A 16,210-nucleotide genomic window follows, 5' to 3' on the forward strand; every position below is an offset into this window, starting at 1 on the left:
ACTTTTCACTTTTCAGTTTTCAATTAATTCATATTTTAATTAATTAACTATATATATTCAATTCAATATAATTTCATTCACTTTTCACTAATAAATATTCAATTTCACAATAATCACATTTTTCTATCAATTTCATCACACTTCCAACTACATATATTTTCCAATATAACAAACATTTATTATTCAATTTCCACATCAATATTCATTTCAATTCGAACATTCACATATATTCATAAATCAATTCAATATAATCAATATTCAATCCAATTCAAATAATCATCTCAAAACACCTACTACATATATATATATTAAATAATAAATCCAACAATTTAAGTATTAAGTTCGGATTATAGAAATACAAACCGTAATTTTCGAGCTAACTCCCGTTGACTTTATCTTGTCCTTTCTTAGCTGAGATTTTCGGTACCACATTGACTACAAAATTAATACAATTCATAATCATTAATACATTACTAATTTATATCTTGAGTTACAGAATTCTAAATTAAAATTCACTAATTTCTCCTGAAACTAGACTCACAAATCTTCTTACCATAAAATTTTCAGAATTTTTCGTTTAGCCATTAAATACAGTTTATTCTTTAAATTTACCCATATTCTGCTGTTTGACAGTTTCGACCCTCCTTCACTAAAAATTAATCATCTCACAGTACAGAACTCGGATAATATTTCTGTTGATTTCTCCTGAAAATAGACTCAATAGGAATCCTAAAAATATAACTTTAAGCCTCTAATTATTTTTCTTCAATTTTTGGTGATTTTCCAAAGTCAGAACAGGGGAACTCGAATTCATTCTGACCTTGTCTAACAAAATTCATTATATGTCATAATTTACAATTCAATTGCTTATACCGTTTCTTCTATAAGAAACTAGACTCAATAAGATTTAATTCTATATTTTATTCATCCTCTAATTCAATTTATACAATTTTTGGTGATTTTTCAAACTTAGAATACTGCTGCTGTCCAAAATAGTCTTAGTGCAAAATGTTGATTTTCTACTTTTAATTTCAATTTAATCCTAACTAAATTCACTTACTTTTCTATCTTAATTCATACTTTATTTCTACTCAATTTTTAACCGAAATTAGACATAATTATCTATTTTTCATCATAAAACCATAATTTTGAAATTCTTTCAATTTAGTCCTTAAAGCATAAAACTTATGAATCACTTTACAATTCAATCCTTTTTTCATTTCTAACTTGAATTTCTATAAATTTAGCCCTTAATTCATCTTTTTGTTCAACTTAATCAACACATAAAAATTCATTAACTTCCTAAATTTTGATATAATTCATGTAGTACTCTTCTCTCGAATTCCATAAACATCAAAATTGCAAGAAAAGGGATCAAATTGACTTACCTAGTAAAGCTTAAGGCTTCAAAAACCTCAATTTTCCTTTTATTTTTCTTTCCTTCCTTTCTTTCCCCTGTTTCGTCTCCTTCTCTGTTTCTTTTTCTTTCCTTTTCTTTTGTTTTACTTTATATATATAATATATAATAACAATAATAATAATAATGACTTTATTAAATATCTACTTAATATCAAATATTTATTTTACACTTGGGCACACATATATTATTACATTTGTATTTCATCCTCACCATACACTTGTCATTTTATATTTATTTATCATATAAATATATTATAATATAATTATTTATTTAATAAATATCTTTCACTAAATAATAAATATCCATTTAATATCAAATACATATATTACAAATGTATGTATTTTTTTATTAATACATTTGTACCAAATCATTACCATACACTTGTCTTTATTTAATCTACTCATCATATAATATCAATTTAATAATAATAAATACATTAATTATTTACTTAAATAATAAGTAAATACATACATGTATTACAAATGTATGTATAATACTTATTACACATGTATTTTATTTTTGCCATACACTTGGCACTCCTTTGGCTTATTTACTTATTTAGTCCTTTCAATTTCTTTATCCTATAATTAAACTTTCACACTTCATTCAATTTAATCCTTTTATCTAATTATCCTTTATTTAAGCTAATTTGCTTCATTAAACTTTAATTAATCACTCTCTTAACTTCGTAAATATTTTTAATAAATATTTACAAATCTATTTTTCAGAAACGGAGACTCGGAAATGTACTTTTTCGATAACTATAAAAATTCGGGTCATTACAAAAAGCTTCACAAGAGGTATGGTCTGGTAATCCTGCTGACTATTCTGATTCAAATATCTTTAGGTGTCCTGCATATGCTTATGTTAATAATGGAAAATTGGAACCAAGATATATTAAATGTGTTTTTCTTGGTTATAAAGCTTGTGTAAAAGGGTATAAGTTATGGTGTCCTGAAAATAGAAAAGTTATGATTAGCAGAGATATTGTTTTTTATTAAACTGCTATGCTACCTAACTTATCTCTTAAAGACTCTTCCAATAAAGAAAATCAAAAGTAGGTGGAGCATCAGATTAATCCAAAATCTACAACAGAGTCAACTCTTCAAGCCAGTATAAAAATTCAGAATGGAGTTGCTTTTTCACCATAATACTCTATCGCAAAAAACAAAACTAGAAGAGAAATACAACCTCCAAAGAAGTATGCCGAGGCTAATCTAGTTGCTTATGCTTTAAATGTGGCTGAAGATATAGATGCAAACCAAGAGCCATCTAATTATTCTGAGGTGGTTAGCTGTGAAGACTCAGAGAAGTGGATGTTTGCTATGCAATAGGAGAATAGAACATGGGATCTTGTGAAACTTCCTAAAGGTAAAAAGGCAATTCGTTGTAAATGGGTGTTTAAAAGGAAAGAAGGGACTCTAGGAGTTGAAGAACCAAGATATAAAGTAAGGCTTGTTGCAAAGGGTTACAGTTAAATTCCAGAAGTGGACTTCACAGACGTGTTCTTTGCAGTTGTGAAATATAGTCTGATTCGAGCTTTTCTTGGCATTGTGGCCATGCATAATTTAGAGCTTGGACAGTTAGATGTAAAAACTGCATTTTTGCATGGAAAACTTAAAGAGGATATTTACATGCCAAAACCAGAGGGTTTTACAGTCTTAGAAAAAGAGGACTATGTTTAAAGAGGACTATGTTTACTTGCTGAAAAAGTCCCTTTACGGTTAGAAACTGTCACCAAAACAGTGGTACAAGAGGTTTGATTCTTTTATGATTTCTCATGATTTCAAAGGAAGTAGCTTTGACAGTTGTGTTTACTTTAAGAAAAACAGTGATGGTTCTTTTGTGTATCTACTCCTTTATGTTGATGACAAGTTGATAGCAGTGAAAGATAAATGAGAGATAAGAATGGTTAAAGCCCAACTAAGTGAAGAATTTGAGATGAAAGATTTAGGACCAACAAAGAAGATACTTGGTATAGAGATTCTCAGAGATAGACAAGCAAATAAATTGTACCAAAGTCAGAAAGGGTACATTGAGAAAGTTCTTTGCAGGTTCAATATATAGAGTGCTAAGCCTGTTAGTACTCCTTTAGCAACCCATTTCAGACTTTTATCAGCTTTGTCTTTACAATCAGATGATGAGATTGAGTACATGTCACATGTTTCATACTCTAGTGCAGTGGGATCTCTCATATATGCTATGGTTTGTTCACGTCTAGATTTATCATATGCAATCAGTGCAGTTAGCAGATACATGGAAAATCCCAGTAAAGAACATTGGAAAGTAGCTCAGTGGATTTTAAGATACTTACGAGGTACTACTGATGTTTGCTTACAGTTTGGAAGTGTAACACCCTTAACCTGTAATCATTGCCGGAATAGGTTAAGAGGCATTAATAGACTTATAACTCAATTCAGAATCATCATTTATCCGATAACATCTAATCTCAATCAATATCATTCAATCACATTCAATATGTACTTAAATCAAGCATACAAGGCTTTAATTATGCATCCGGGACTAAGTTGATAACTTAACAAAATTTCAGAAACTTAGAAAAATTTTCAACATTTTAAAATATCACACGCCCGTGTGAATAGGTCATGTGCCTCGCACGGCATTAGACACGCCCATGTGTCTAGGTTGTAGCAAAATAGGGCATACATTCTGACTTGAACCACACGGCCGGAGACAAGCTCGTGTGCCTTGGTCGTGGTCGAAACTGACTTAAGTTACATCGCTAACTACACGCACGTGTGTATAGCCCGTGTACCTTTCGAAATGGTCACACACGCCCATGTGCCAAGGCTGTGTGCCTCACACGGCCACTAGACACACCTGTGTGTCTAGGCCGTGTTTTAGACTGACTTTAAATTGTAGGACTACTCTAGGGGACACACGACCGTGTAACATGACCGTGTGTCACACACGGTTGAGATACACGCCCGTGTCTCTGTCCGTGTGGACAAAAATAGGTCATTTGAAAAGCCAATTTTCTATCTTACAATCATGCATATAAATCAACTTATTTGGTACCATTTCAAGACATATATAAGCAACCAAAATCAGCCAATTCATACATATTCTATACCATTTAAATTCCATCCAATTCACTACTCAATTCCACAACCAAAACATACCAAATCAATATGCCAAAATCATCACAACTTACATAAGTTCCAAATACATAAGCTCATCATTTTATCACCTATTTCATACCACAAAACTTACCATTTCAACATTCCATAATCAAACCATCATATAATCATTATATACATCATATAAACTACTTATCAGACACATCATTTAGGCCAATTTAAAAGGCCATACATATCAATATTTACAAGCCAAATCTCATGACTATAATCACAATTCAAAACATACTAAGATGACACTAGCCAATACATGCCATATATCATATATACAAAGCTTTAAAAGTACCAACAAGTTGATCGATAGTGTGATGACGCTTTCCGATGATCCCCGAGTCTGAACTAGCTTCGATGATTTATAAAATAGACAAATAACACACAATGAGCTTCATAGCTTAGTAAGTTCGTAAATGAATTAATCAATTCAGTACATAAACATGATTTCAACCAATTTCATATTACCAAATCAAAATCACAAATTTATCATGTTTTAAAACATGATTAAATGCCATTTCAATGATCTTTCTCAATGTAATACGTGGATAGATTCCATACGTACGTACCTGTACCGCCTCTTACTAACCTCTTACTCTATTATGTCATTCTTTACTCGTTGAATCGTTCGAAATAAAAGTTGAATACTCAAGATCTCTATCGATAAGTACCTATACCATGGCCAGTAGCCAAATCAAAGTAACTTATCTCGGAGTACCTATACCATGGCTTGTGGCCAAATCAAGGTATCATTCTCACTCGAAGTGCCGATATCATGGCCCGAAGCCAACTCATTCAACATCCATGGCCCGAAGCCAACTCATTCAACATCCATGGCCCGAAGCCAAATCGATATATCAACTAAACATTTCACAACTATCCAATTCTCTATCTAATGTTCAACCAATAAGTTTCACTAGTCGATTTCATTATCGAACACCTCCGTAGTGTCAAAATCATTATTTAAACTTTATCTGAAATTTTATAATCACAATTTATGCAATATCAAAGCATTTAACATGCATTTATAATGAAATTACACATGCGAACCTACCTCGGACGTAAAAACGACGATATTAGTTGATCAATCGAGCACTTTATTTTTGTCTCGATCTAGGTCTGAAATTCTCATTTCTTGATCTATATAAATTCAAATTTAACTTATTAAATCTCACATTCATTCAAATCAATCCATATACACATATTTATGGCATTTTACAAGTTATCCCTCACATTTTCACATTTTAACACTTTAGTCCCTATTTCATAAAATCACAAAATACACAAAATTTCTATATACACATGCTTAGTCGAATTTTACCTTAGCTCATATAAGCCCTCATATTTCATTTATTTCAAATTTTAGCCCCTAAATTTCACATTTTTCACAAATTAACCCTCTATAATCAAATTCATCAAAAATCCCAATACAAAACATATTTATCTATCATCAAGCTTCCATAGTTCATCAATTAACATTTCAAAACTCATAAAATCAACAATGGCATAACCCAAAATCATCATCAAATTCTGAAATTGAGGCATGGGCTTAATAGAATATAAAGTAACGATCACAAAAACATAGAAATTACTAAAAATCGAGTCAAAACGGACCTTTAATCAAGCTAAATGTTGGCCGAATGCTTCAAACACATAAACCCTATCTTTTCTTCTTCAATTTTGGCAAAAAAAGAATGAATGAAGCACTAATTTCATGTTTTATTTTATTATTCATCATTTTAATAGCTAGTTTACCATTATACCCTTGCTTTATAACATTAATAATCCACTAACTCATGTCCAAATTTGTCCATGCTTTAATCCAATGGTCTAATTATAACATAAGGACTTTCATTTAATAAGTCATGACAATTAAGCACTTTAAACAAGTAGAATACAACTTTCGCATTTTACGCGATTAAGTCCTTTTTATCAAATCGAACACACAAACAATAAAATTTTTACACGAAATTTTCACATATATCAATTCACATATTATAAGCACGGAAAGTAATATTAAAATAGTTTTTTTTACTCAAATTTGTGGTCCCAAAACCACTATTCTGAATAGAGTCTAAACCGAGCTGTTACAGGAAGAACTAGAGATACAGTCATTAGGTATGTTGATGCTGATTTTGCTGGAGACCTTGATAGAAAAAGATCTGTCACAGGTTATGTCTTTACAACCGGAGGCTGTACAATCAGTTTACAATCGGAGCTTTGTCTACTACTGAAGCCGAGTACATGGTGACTACTGATGCTTATAAAGAAACCATTTGGTTGAAGGGACTCTTTAGTGAACTCAATGAAGACCTTCAAATTAGTACAATATTTTGTGACAGTCAGAGTGCCATCTTCCTTACAAAAGATCAAATGTTTTATGAAAGAACAAAACACATTGATGTCCGGTATCATTTTGTTCGTGATATTATTGCTCGTAGTGATATTGTTGTGAGCAAAATTAGTATTCATGAAAATCTTGCAGATATGATGACTAAGTCACTTTCCATAACCAAGTTTGATCATTGCTTAAACTTGGTTGGTGTTTATTGTTGAAGTTAAACCCTTAAAGGGTTTTATGGAATAGGTGGAGAACTTATTAGTTGAGAATTCACGATGAAGAATTTGTTCATTGAGAATTCATGTCAAGGTAGAGATTGTTAGAATTAAGTGACCTAGATTCTTATTTAAATAAAATACAGTGGTAAAATAAAATAAAAGTAAAATCCATATAGAACTACACTTCTTTTATTTTATTTTAGAATAAGGTTTTTTAAACCTTATTAAGCTCCATCTATTTGATATTGATTAAAATAATGTGTTTCAATCTTACTACACTCCTATTGTAATTATTCGAATTCGACATAGTGAATTTTCTTCTCCTTTGTCCGTGGTTTTTTTCCGAAAGGGTTTCCACGTTAAAATATGTATGTTCTTTATTTTTATTTCTCTTTTCTTTGCGATATATTGTCATTACCGACATTCTATTTTTACAGTTTGTCCAATTAAAGATTTTTATGTAATTCTCATGTTTCCTAATTGATAGTTCTAGTATACTTTTTATGTGAATTGTCATCAAATTACATCAAAATTCTCTTAAGATTTTTCCTGTCATATCCCATAACACCCTCAAAACTCTATCACTGATTTTATAACTTTTATGATAATTATTACATCTTATCACGTCTTAATAAAAATATTTTATGATCCTACATAGTAAGACATCTATCCTGAGCAGTTTACACCAAACTCCTCCGTTATATGAACTCTCCCATCTCCAAGAAATTTCTAAGCAATTTTTATACTAAAACAGCCCTACAACTCTCAAACATCTTTATCCACCTCTAATGATTCTGATGCTGTGTGAACCACTTTTAATCTTTGTATAAACTACTTGGTCAAACAATCTTTCTGCTTGAATGTATAACCCAAGTAAAATTAATAAATAAGCATATATATATATATGAGAACTAAAATTCATATCCTCGACTAGAGTGTAGGATACGATGGGTTCTAATTAATGGGAACTTGATGACAACTTGAAAACTCTCACAAAAATGCATAAATCAAAACAAATAAAAAAAAATTGTCAATTGATTATTCAAATGGGTGATCAAATGTGCTTATTTACCAGCTTTTTTACATTAAGAAATTAGAGTAGAATAATTTTCCAATAAAATTTAATTAAGACAACTTTAAGCAATATAAAAGCTTAAAAGTCCTAGGTGGCTAGGTGATGTGTTCCAATCACTGATGTATTAAATAGATATAAATTAAAAGTCCTAAAAAAAACCTACTATATGGCCAACCACGGGCAAATTTTGGTGTGACCTTACTTCCTTGGTTGTATTCCTTTAAAAGCGGGTAAATTGCCTAAAAAGGCCATTTTCCATGCATATTTACGGAAATGGGCCGATTACACCATTATTTACTGGAAAGGGCCGATTTTTATAAAAACGTGCCTACATGACCGCGTTTTAAGGGGAAAAAGTCAAAAAATCGCTCCCTTGAGGAAGCGTTTTTCGCCACGTCAGCAAAACGCGTCCACGTGGAAGTGTTTTGCTGACATGGCAAAAAATGCTACCTCAAGGGAGCGATTTTCTGGCTTTTTAAAATACCAACGGGTAATTTCTTTTTTACTGTTGGGGGGTTCCAACGGTAAAAAAAAAAGTATAAACCTCCCCACTCCTATTATTTCACAGAAAAAATCTTTATAATTAGTTATTTACTTTAAATTTTTTTCTAAATTAGTATTATTTTTTTATAATTTCAAAAATATCTGATCGTGTTAGCAATTGCCGGGGAATTAATTCGTCTTGGTCATAAACATATCTCCTTCGAACAAATAGAAATAGAAATGGTTTATTTAAAACCCCAGAACCCTAATTTAATTAATTTTAACCAAAAAATATAAACCCTAATTTAATAAACTCAAAATGCTAATTTATTTTATTTTAAACCCTAACTTAATTTATTTAAAACACTAAAACTCTAATTTACTTAATCTATTTAAAAACAAAAACCTTAATTTAATCAACCTTAAACCCTAATTTAATTTATTTTAAACACTAACTTATTTTATTTAAAATCCTAGAACCCTAATTTACTTAATCTATTTAAAACCATAAACCATAAACCCTAAGTCCTAATTTATTTAAAACCCTAACTTAATTTATTTTAAAATCATTAACCCTAATTTAAATAATTTTTTTAAATAACACTAAATATTGATTTTTTTTAAAAACTATTAAAACTTTAAAACCCTAACTTGTTTTAACAAAAATCTAATCATTAAACCCTAACCCTAAAAAAACCATAGGGACTAAACATGAAAATATCCCTAACATCTAAAAACATGGAGCAATTCGCTCCTTTGAGTAAGTGTTTTTTGCCGCATCAAGAAAACGCCTCCATGTAAGCGCGTTTTTGGCTGACGTGGCAAAAAACACTTTCTCAAGGGAGCGATTTCCTAGCTTTTCCCCCTAAAACGTAGCCACGTAGGCGCGTTTTGTAAAAATCGGTCTTTTTCAGTAAATAATGGTGTAACCGGCTCATTCGTAAATATGCATGGAAAAGGGCCTTTTTGGGTAATTTAGTCTTTAAAAGTCTTAAAACTTAGCCTTTAAGTAACTCCAATGTGGCCGGCTACTACATGGACCATTGGGCTGCCGTCACTTGCTTCTTTTATCGGCTTCTTGGGCTATTCATTCGTTATAGGTTGCTACACCTATTGGGCCTTCTTCGGTCGCCGAAGTAATTAGTCAATGCCCAACATGGGCAGCACATAATAGGGCCTTAACTCAAGCCCAAATGACTCAATTAATAATTAAATAAAAAATAAAAATCAACATTATGAAAACTAGTCCTAAAAGAGTTAAAAGTTGGTTACAAAAAGTCCAACATGTAAGAAAAACTCAAAAATGAAAAGTTATCGGAATCCAAATATGTTTTCAGTACTTATTACATCTTGCCAGGACATCTTTAGTAACTTCCCAAATGTCAAAAATATTATCTGGATTGTCCGAAATTTAGCCCTTTTAAAATGGTAAATATTTAAAAATAAGAATTATTAGATATCAAATTCCCCCCCCCAAAAAAAATAGAAATTAATCAAAATAGAAAAGGTTCCCTAAATTGAAAATGTTTTCAAAACTCCAAAATAAATCCAATGAGGTTCATTGAATGAAACATCACGAACGTCATGAACTATCTTCAAAGGAATAAAAATGAATTTTAGGATACACGTTTTACTTGTAGTAATTAGTCTAGTCGGAAAATTGATGTTTTGATGTTCCTATCTTGACTCGCTAGTTGATATTAAGTTAATATTTTGAAAACTATAAGAATTAGTACACTCGATTCTAATGTTATTCACTTGGCTAATTAGTTTTGTCCTTTAGATATCAACATCATTTGTAATTTGAGTAGGATTGAATTCAACATTGAGGGGTTGAATCTAAAAAATAGAAAATTTATCCTTTTAAATGCCCTAATTAGAGAATACATTACCTCTATCTCGAACATATTGCCTTTGAATTGTTTTAAGCAAGAATGAATTTAGAAAAACTCAAGACAAATCTTGGAAGGTTACAACTTCTCATACTATAAAACCTATCAAATACACATAATTTGACTTTAAACTCATTGAATGGAAATTTAAAAAAGACTTTGTTTCAAGATATGGAAACATATTATTTTGCCTTTATTTCTTTCATAAATATTATTGTTTTATACATATGAATATGAAGAATATAATTATTATATAAATATACACATTCCATTTTATATTAAGCGGACTTTGATTCGTCAAATGTAACATTTTATTAATGTTATATTTTAGAATGAAATTATAGTGTTTGAATTTCAACATTTTAACCATCTTGTAATATAGGGTGTAATCTCATTATGGTCCATTTCTTAAGTAATCTTAAATTACGGACATAATCTTAAATTTTAGACCATTTTGCCCTTTATTTTTATTATTTTAATCAATTTAGGTTTTTTACTTAAATAAAGTTTAAAACTAAAAAAAATATATATTTTTTTTTCTTAATAGTGAACTAGTAGAAATCATACATTACAATTATAATCATTAAATTTTATTTAATAATTTATTTATTAATAAATTAATTATGATTATAACTATAATTATGGTTGATGTTGCAATTACGTACTTTTCATGAATTATTATAATTATGATTTATAAATTTATTTCAAGACAATATATTTAATTATTAATATTTAAATTGTAATAAAAAGTAAGAATTGTAAGAATTTATCATAATTTTATGGAAATTGAGACAAAAAAAATATTAAAGGAATTAAACTTAATAAAAAAAATTCTATAACAAGGATAATTGAGTAAACTATGCTTGTAGATAATTTTACATTCTGTCAACCAAACATTTGAATCTTATATTCCAACCAAATGAACAAAACAATATAATCTCATATTTTACCTATAATCTTACATTCCCCTAATCCTATTACGAAACATAATTTAATATTCATTGAACAAAATGCAATTAAATTATTTCTTTGGAAATGCACTATACATATATTATATACAACACCATCAACGATGACGATTAAACAAGTAAATCAAATAATACTTTTTGGGGGGCATTTTACCTATAAGAAAGCTTAAGGCTTGTAATGGCCCATTTTTGCCTGGGCTTACACCAAGACCAAAACCAAAATAAAACAAAAAAATAATAAAAATCCAAAATTAAAAGTCCAATACAAATATTTGAGCCAAAATAAAATAAACTTATTTTCTAACCAAATACTCCAAGACTCTTTAACCCAATCACATAATATTTGACCCAAATTCTAAATCTCCAAATCCCAATAAAATTGGCCTAAATAAGCCCAAAACCCGAGGCCCAATACACCCAAAATTATTTCAGTATTTTGTGAATGACAAGAGTATTCTGGAACAAGCCAGAATAGCACCAAAAATGTGGCCTCACACGAGAGTCTTCACACTCGGCCTCCACGTCTTCAGGTCATCTCTTCCGTACAGATGATTCTGCAAAAAGGAGTACACTAGAAGGAGCCAATAACAGATTTCACAGCAGATGACAGTAGAAAAATAGGATTTTTTAGATTTTATTTATTTTGAAAATATGGCTATAAAAGCCAGTGATGTAATCCACCAATTTTTTACGGGCTGTACGCATACTACACATTCATATCAAATATTCAATCAAGCAAAAAAGTATTGACAGGTGATTTTCCAGTTTTTTTGTCTTCCTCTCTTTATTTCTCTTTTCATTAGTTTGAGAGTTAGGCCAAGGATAACCCTCGATACCGATGATAGCCCAAAACATCCCAAACAGGCGTAGATGTGGGCGAGGATCGAGCGGTACTAAAATCTATTTTTAATCCTTGGTCTCGTTTTTTTTCCTTTTGAAATAATATTGTGAGATTCGGATTTTCCTCAAAAAAGGAAAGTAGGGAAAGAAAGCAATCTTACCAGATTTCCAAAATTGACGCTTCCGTTGGTAAAACCCGATCATCATCCATACCATTAGCTATCAAATTGATGACGGTTAGTGGCTATGTGATGAGAAAAGCCTTCACAGAGTAGCATTTATGTTTTCCATCTGACTATGGAAAGAAAATCAAGAAGGAGAAAAGAAAAATACTTACTGAATCTTTTTAAATTTGGTTCAAGTGCCTTCAACGGGGAGAACGAAGGCTTTTTACATGCAGATGGTCACCAAAACAATGGTGATTCAGATGTTAAAAAGGGAACCCTAAAAATTAAGTTTTCCAGCTGTGATTTTCGGCTGCAAAGGGGGATATGTTTTGGGAAAAATACAGAGAACAAAGGGCCTTAAATGGCACCATTTTGAAACGGCACCGTGTCAAGAAAATAGGGGGGTCCGCACTTTCGCCCGATTGGAGACCCGACTTCACCCATGTGCGCCTAAGATGGTTTATTTGCGCATCAGACCCCTTCTCCTTGCGTCGCATCAGAATCTGCTCCCCTTTGCGCTTAAATTGCTTTATTTTCTGTTTTTAAATTGTTCCTCAGATTTGTACTACTTGGCATTTTAGTCCCGATTTCCATGCAATGTTTTAAGATTGGGAATAATTTCTAGTATGGTCCCTGTGAAATCAAATGTGTCATATATGAGTCTTTATTTCATTTGATTTGCAAGATTTGTGTTATAATTTTAAATTAGATTATTTATTTGCCTGTACATGTTGAACTAATTTGTTGATATGTTTATTCTTTTTCTTTTTGGTCATTTATATTATTTGTAATGTATATATCAATTGCGTTATTTGTATTTTTTGTTATTTATTTGTTGTAATTTGGAGATGGTTGTACATTATTTTATGTAATATTTTATGTGTTATTATATATGTATATATTTCATAAAAATTAGTTTATTAACATTAAATTATTATGCATATATTTAACTATCTTTTGTCTATGTGATATCTATGTATTTGTATTTTAAAATAAAATCATGTGTTATATATATTAATTAAATTTTAACCATACATATACAAAAAAATTATTGGTATATATATAATTTAAATACGTTTTTAAACATTATTATTTTTATACATATAATTTCTTTTAGATTTACTCGCATGTCTTTCTTATTTAAAAATATCACGAATTTTGTATTATTTAAATTATTATTAATAAACATATATTTTGTATTTATATTTAATTTGCATTTATTATTAAAGCTTTGATATCTTTATAGATTTTAATAAACTTGTGATTAATTGTTTTTTATTATGTATGTAATTTATAATGAAATTAAGTTAACTTTATAATTCATTTTCTAATCAAAGGATATTTTGACGTATAATTCTTTCGAACATTTTTTTTCATATGTATAGGGCATATTTTAAATTATTTTTACTATAGAATATGTTATTATTTTCAAATAATTTTATGTAAATATTTTTTTTATGTATATATATCTTCTTTTAAAATTATTTATGTGTATAATATTTAAAAAAAAACCCTTTTAAATCATGTAATTTATTGTACTTCATATTATCCTTATGTTTTTTTGTTACTTATATAGTTTATATATTTACTTCATTTTTCATACATTATTAATTTTATTTTTTTATAATAATTATACTCAATGTTATTTGTATTTAAAGGTTTCATAAATTGACTTTGTATATTATTTTATATCATGTATTCTTATTCCTTCATATTTAATACATTATTTAAATTATCTTGTGAATTATCAATTTTTGAATATATTTGTGTTTTAAATATTTTATACATAATTTAATTTGAACTTTGAAATTTATAATAACTATTTCAATAAATATATATCCCAAGTTTTATGCAAATGTGTCAACTTATATATGTTATATAATTCTTCATTTTGTTTCATACATATTTTGTACATCATTTTATTTTGTGTTATGATTATGTATGATATTTTATATTAATTATTCATTATCCATGCTTAAAGATTTTGTTTTTTTACAATGATTGTTAGGTAAGGTTATTTGTATTTTGAGTATATTGTTTCATATGTTTTTTTACAATGTATTAAATATTTCATCAATTTTAAAATGAGTAAACATGTTTTTAAGCGGATTTCTAAGTTTTTTGTTATTCAAAATTTTGAAATAAGGCAATATCTAGTGTTTGGGGAATTTGGGAGAGTCGTGCTCAATCGTAATGGGTATGACTTTCCCGGATAACCAAATATTTAGATAACCTCTTTTATAATTTTTAATTTTTCAAAAGTCGAAAATTGATCGCATCTTAAAGGTATAAGGGATCATATCCAATCGTACTGGGTATGAAACCGCATATCTTTGAAACAAGAGATTTTTGATCACCAATTTGAGCTATTCAAACATTTTTTATATACTTCGGAAAATCTTTTTTAAAATTTTTCAAGGACAGCTTCAAATCAATTTGGTATCAGTTTTTGGGCGTAATGAGGGTGCTAACCCTTCCTCATATGTAACCGACTCCCGAACCCTTTTTTTTTACCCAAACCAAATTTATTTTTCATTAAATAAAGCATTTTAATAGGTGGTCCAATCACACCTAAATCAAAAGATTGGTGGCGACTCCACACTCGTTTTCAAAAGTCGACCCCCATTGCTTTCAAAATAAAAAGGGTTTCGACAGCTTGGCGACTCCACTGGGGATTGAACAAAGAGAGTCAGGCCATAAAATTGATTGTTTGCTATCCTTTTAATTGAAAATTTGTTTTGAAAAAATATATGATCCTTTTAATTGCATTTGCTTGTGTGATGGTTGTGTTTCGAGTCTTGTTTAATAAATATGGCATTACATTGCATGACCGTTGTGGTTATACCTATTAAGTGGAAGTAAGAAACTATGCTTTCGTGATGTTTTCACCTTCGTATAGGCTAGTGGATTACTTTCGGGATACATCCGTACCTATGATTCCGTGAGATTTTCATCTCCGCATGGTCATAGGGAAATCTATTCCTCTGAACCGAACTCGATCTATATGAGCCTATAATGGGTGAGGATTGAGGAATCTGCAGGTTCGAGTACCTTTACACTAGAACCGAGCTTCATATAGTGAACCTTAAGAACTATCCTTAGGTAAAGCCGCGTTGAACCTTAGTTATTACCCATTTGTGTGTTATGATTATTTTTGTTGTTATACTTGTGTTTTATTGCGCATATTTGATACTAACTTGTGCTTTGTTTTGACTGTGTTTTGCATGACATTGCATACTAAAGGAGGTGTTGGTTCGTATTCGATTGCTAAGTTAGAAAGTTTAACATGGAGAATGAATTTCTTAGTAAAGTTGAGGATAATGCGGCCGTCCGTGCATGGTCCGAGAAGTTAAAAACTGAGAAAGGGGATAGCCTGACAGAGGGATATACATCAGAGTTGCAGAATTTTACCCGCATCATTGTGACACAGAACGAGCTGCAGGAGTTGAAGGATATATGGACTAGTTGGGATGAGGGCACTAAACAGTTGAAGGATATACCGACTCCCGAACCCCTTTTTTTTTACCCAAACCAAATTTATTTTTTTCATTAAATAAAGCATTTTAATAGGTGGTTCAATCACACCTAAATCAAAAGATTGGCGGCGACTCCACACTCGTTTTCAAAAGTCAACCCCCATTGCTTTCAAAATAAAAA

At 30.0% G+C, this 16,210-nt stretch overlaps 1 long non-coding RNA gene across 1 annotated transcript; it reads right to left on the reverse strand.

Moving 5' to 3' along the window:
• Positions 1-11,579: 11,579 nt before the first annotated feature.
• On the reverse strand, positions 11,580-13,395 carry LOC107934275 (uncharacterized). Its single transcript, XR_005906411.1, has 2 exons — positions 12,724-13,395; positions 11,580-12,605 (listed from the first exon to the last, which is right to left on the reverse strand). It is a non-coding gene; the product is annotated as an uncharacterized lncRNA (long non-coding RNA).
• Between the last annotated feature and the right edge of the window lie 2,815 nt (positions 13,396-16,210).

This window comes from Gossypium hirsutum, chromosome A12, assembly GCF_007990345.1.
Source record: "Gossypium hirsutum isolate 1008001.06 chromosome A12, Gossypium_hirsutum_v2.1, whole genome shotgun sequence".
Lineage (NCBI taxonomy): Eukaryota > Viridiplantae > Streptophyta > Magnoliopsida > Malvales > Malvaceae > Gossypium > Gossypium hirsutum.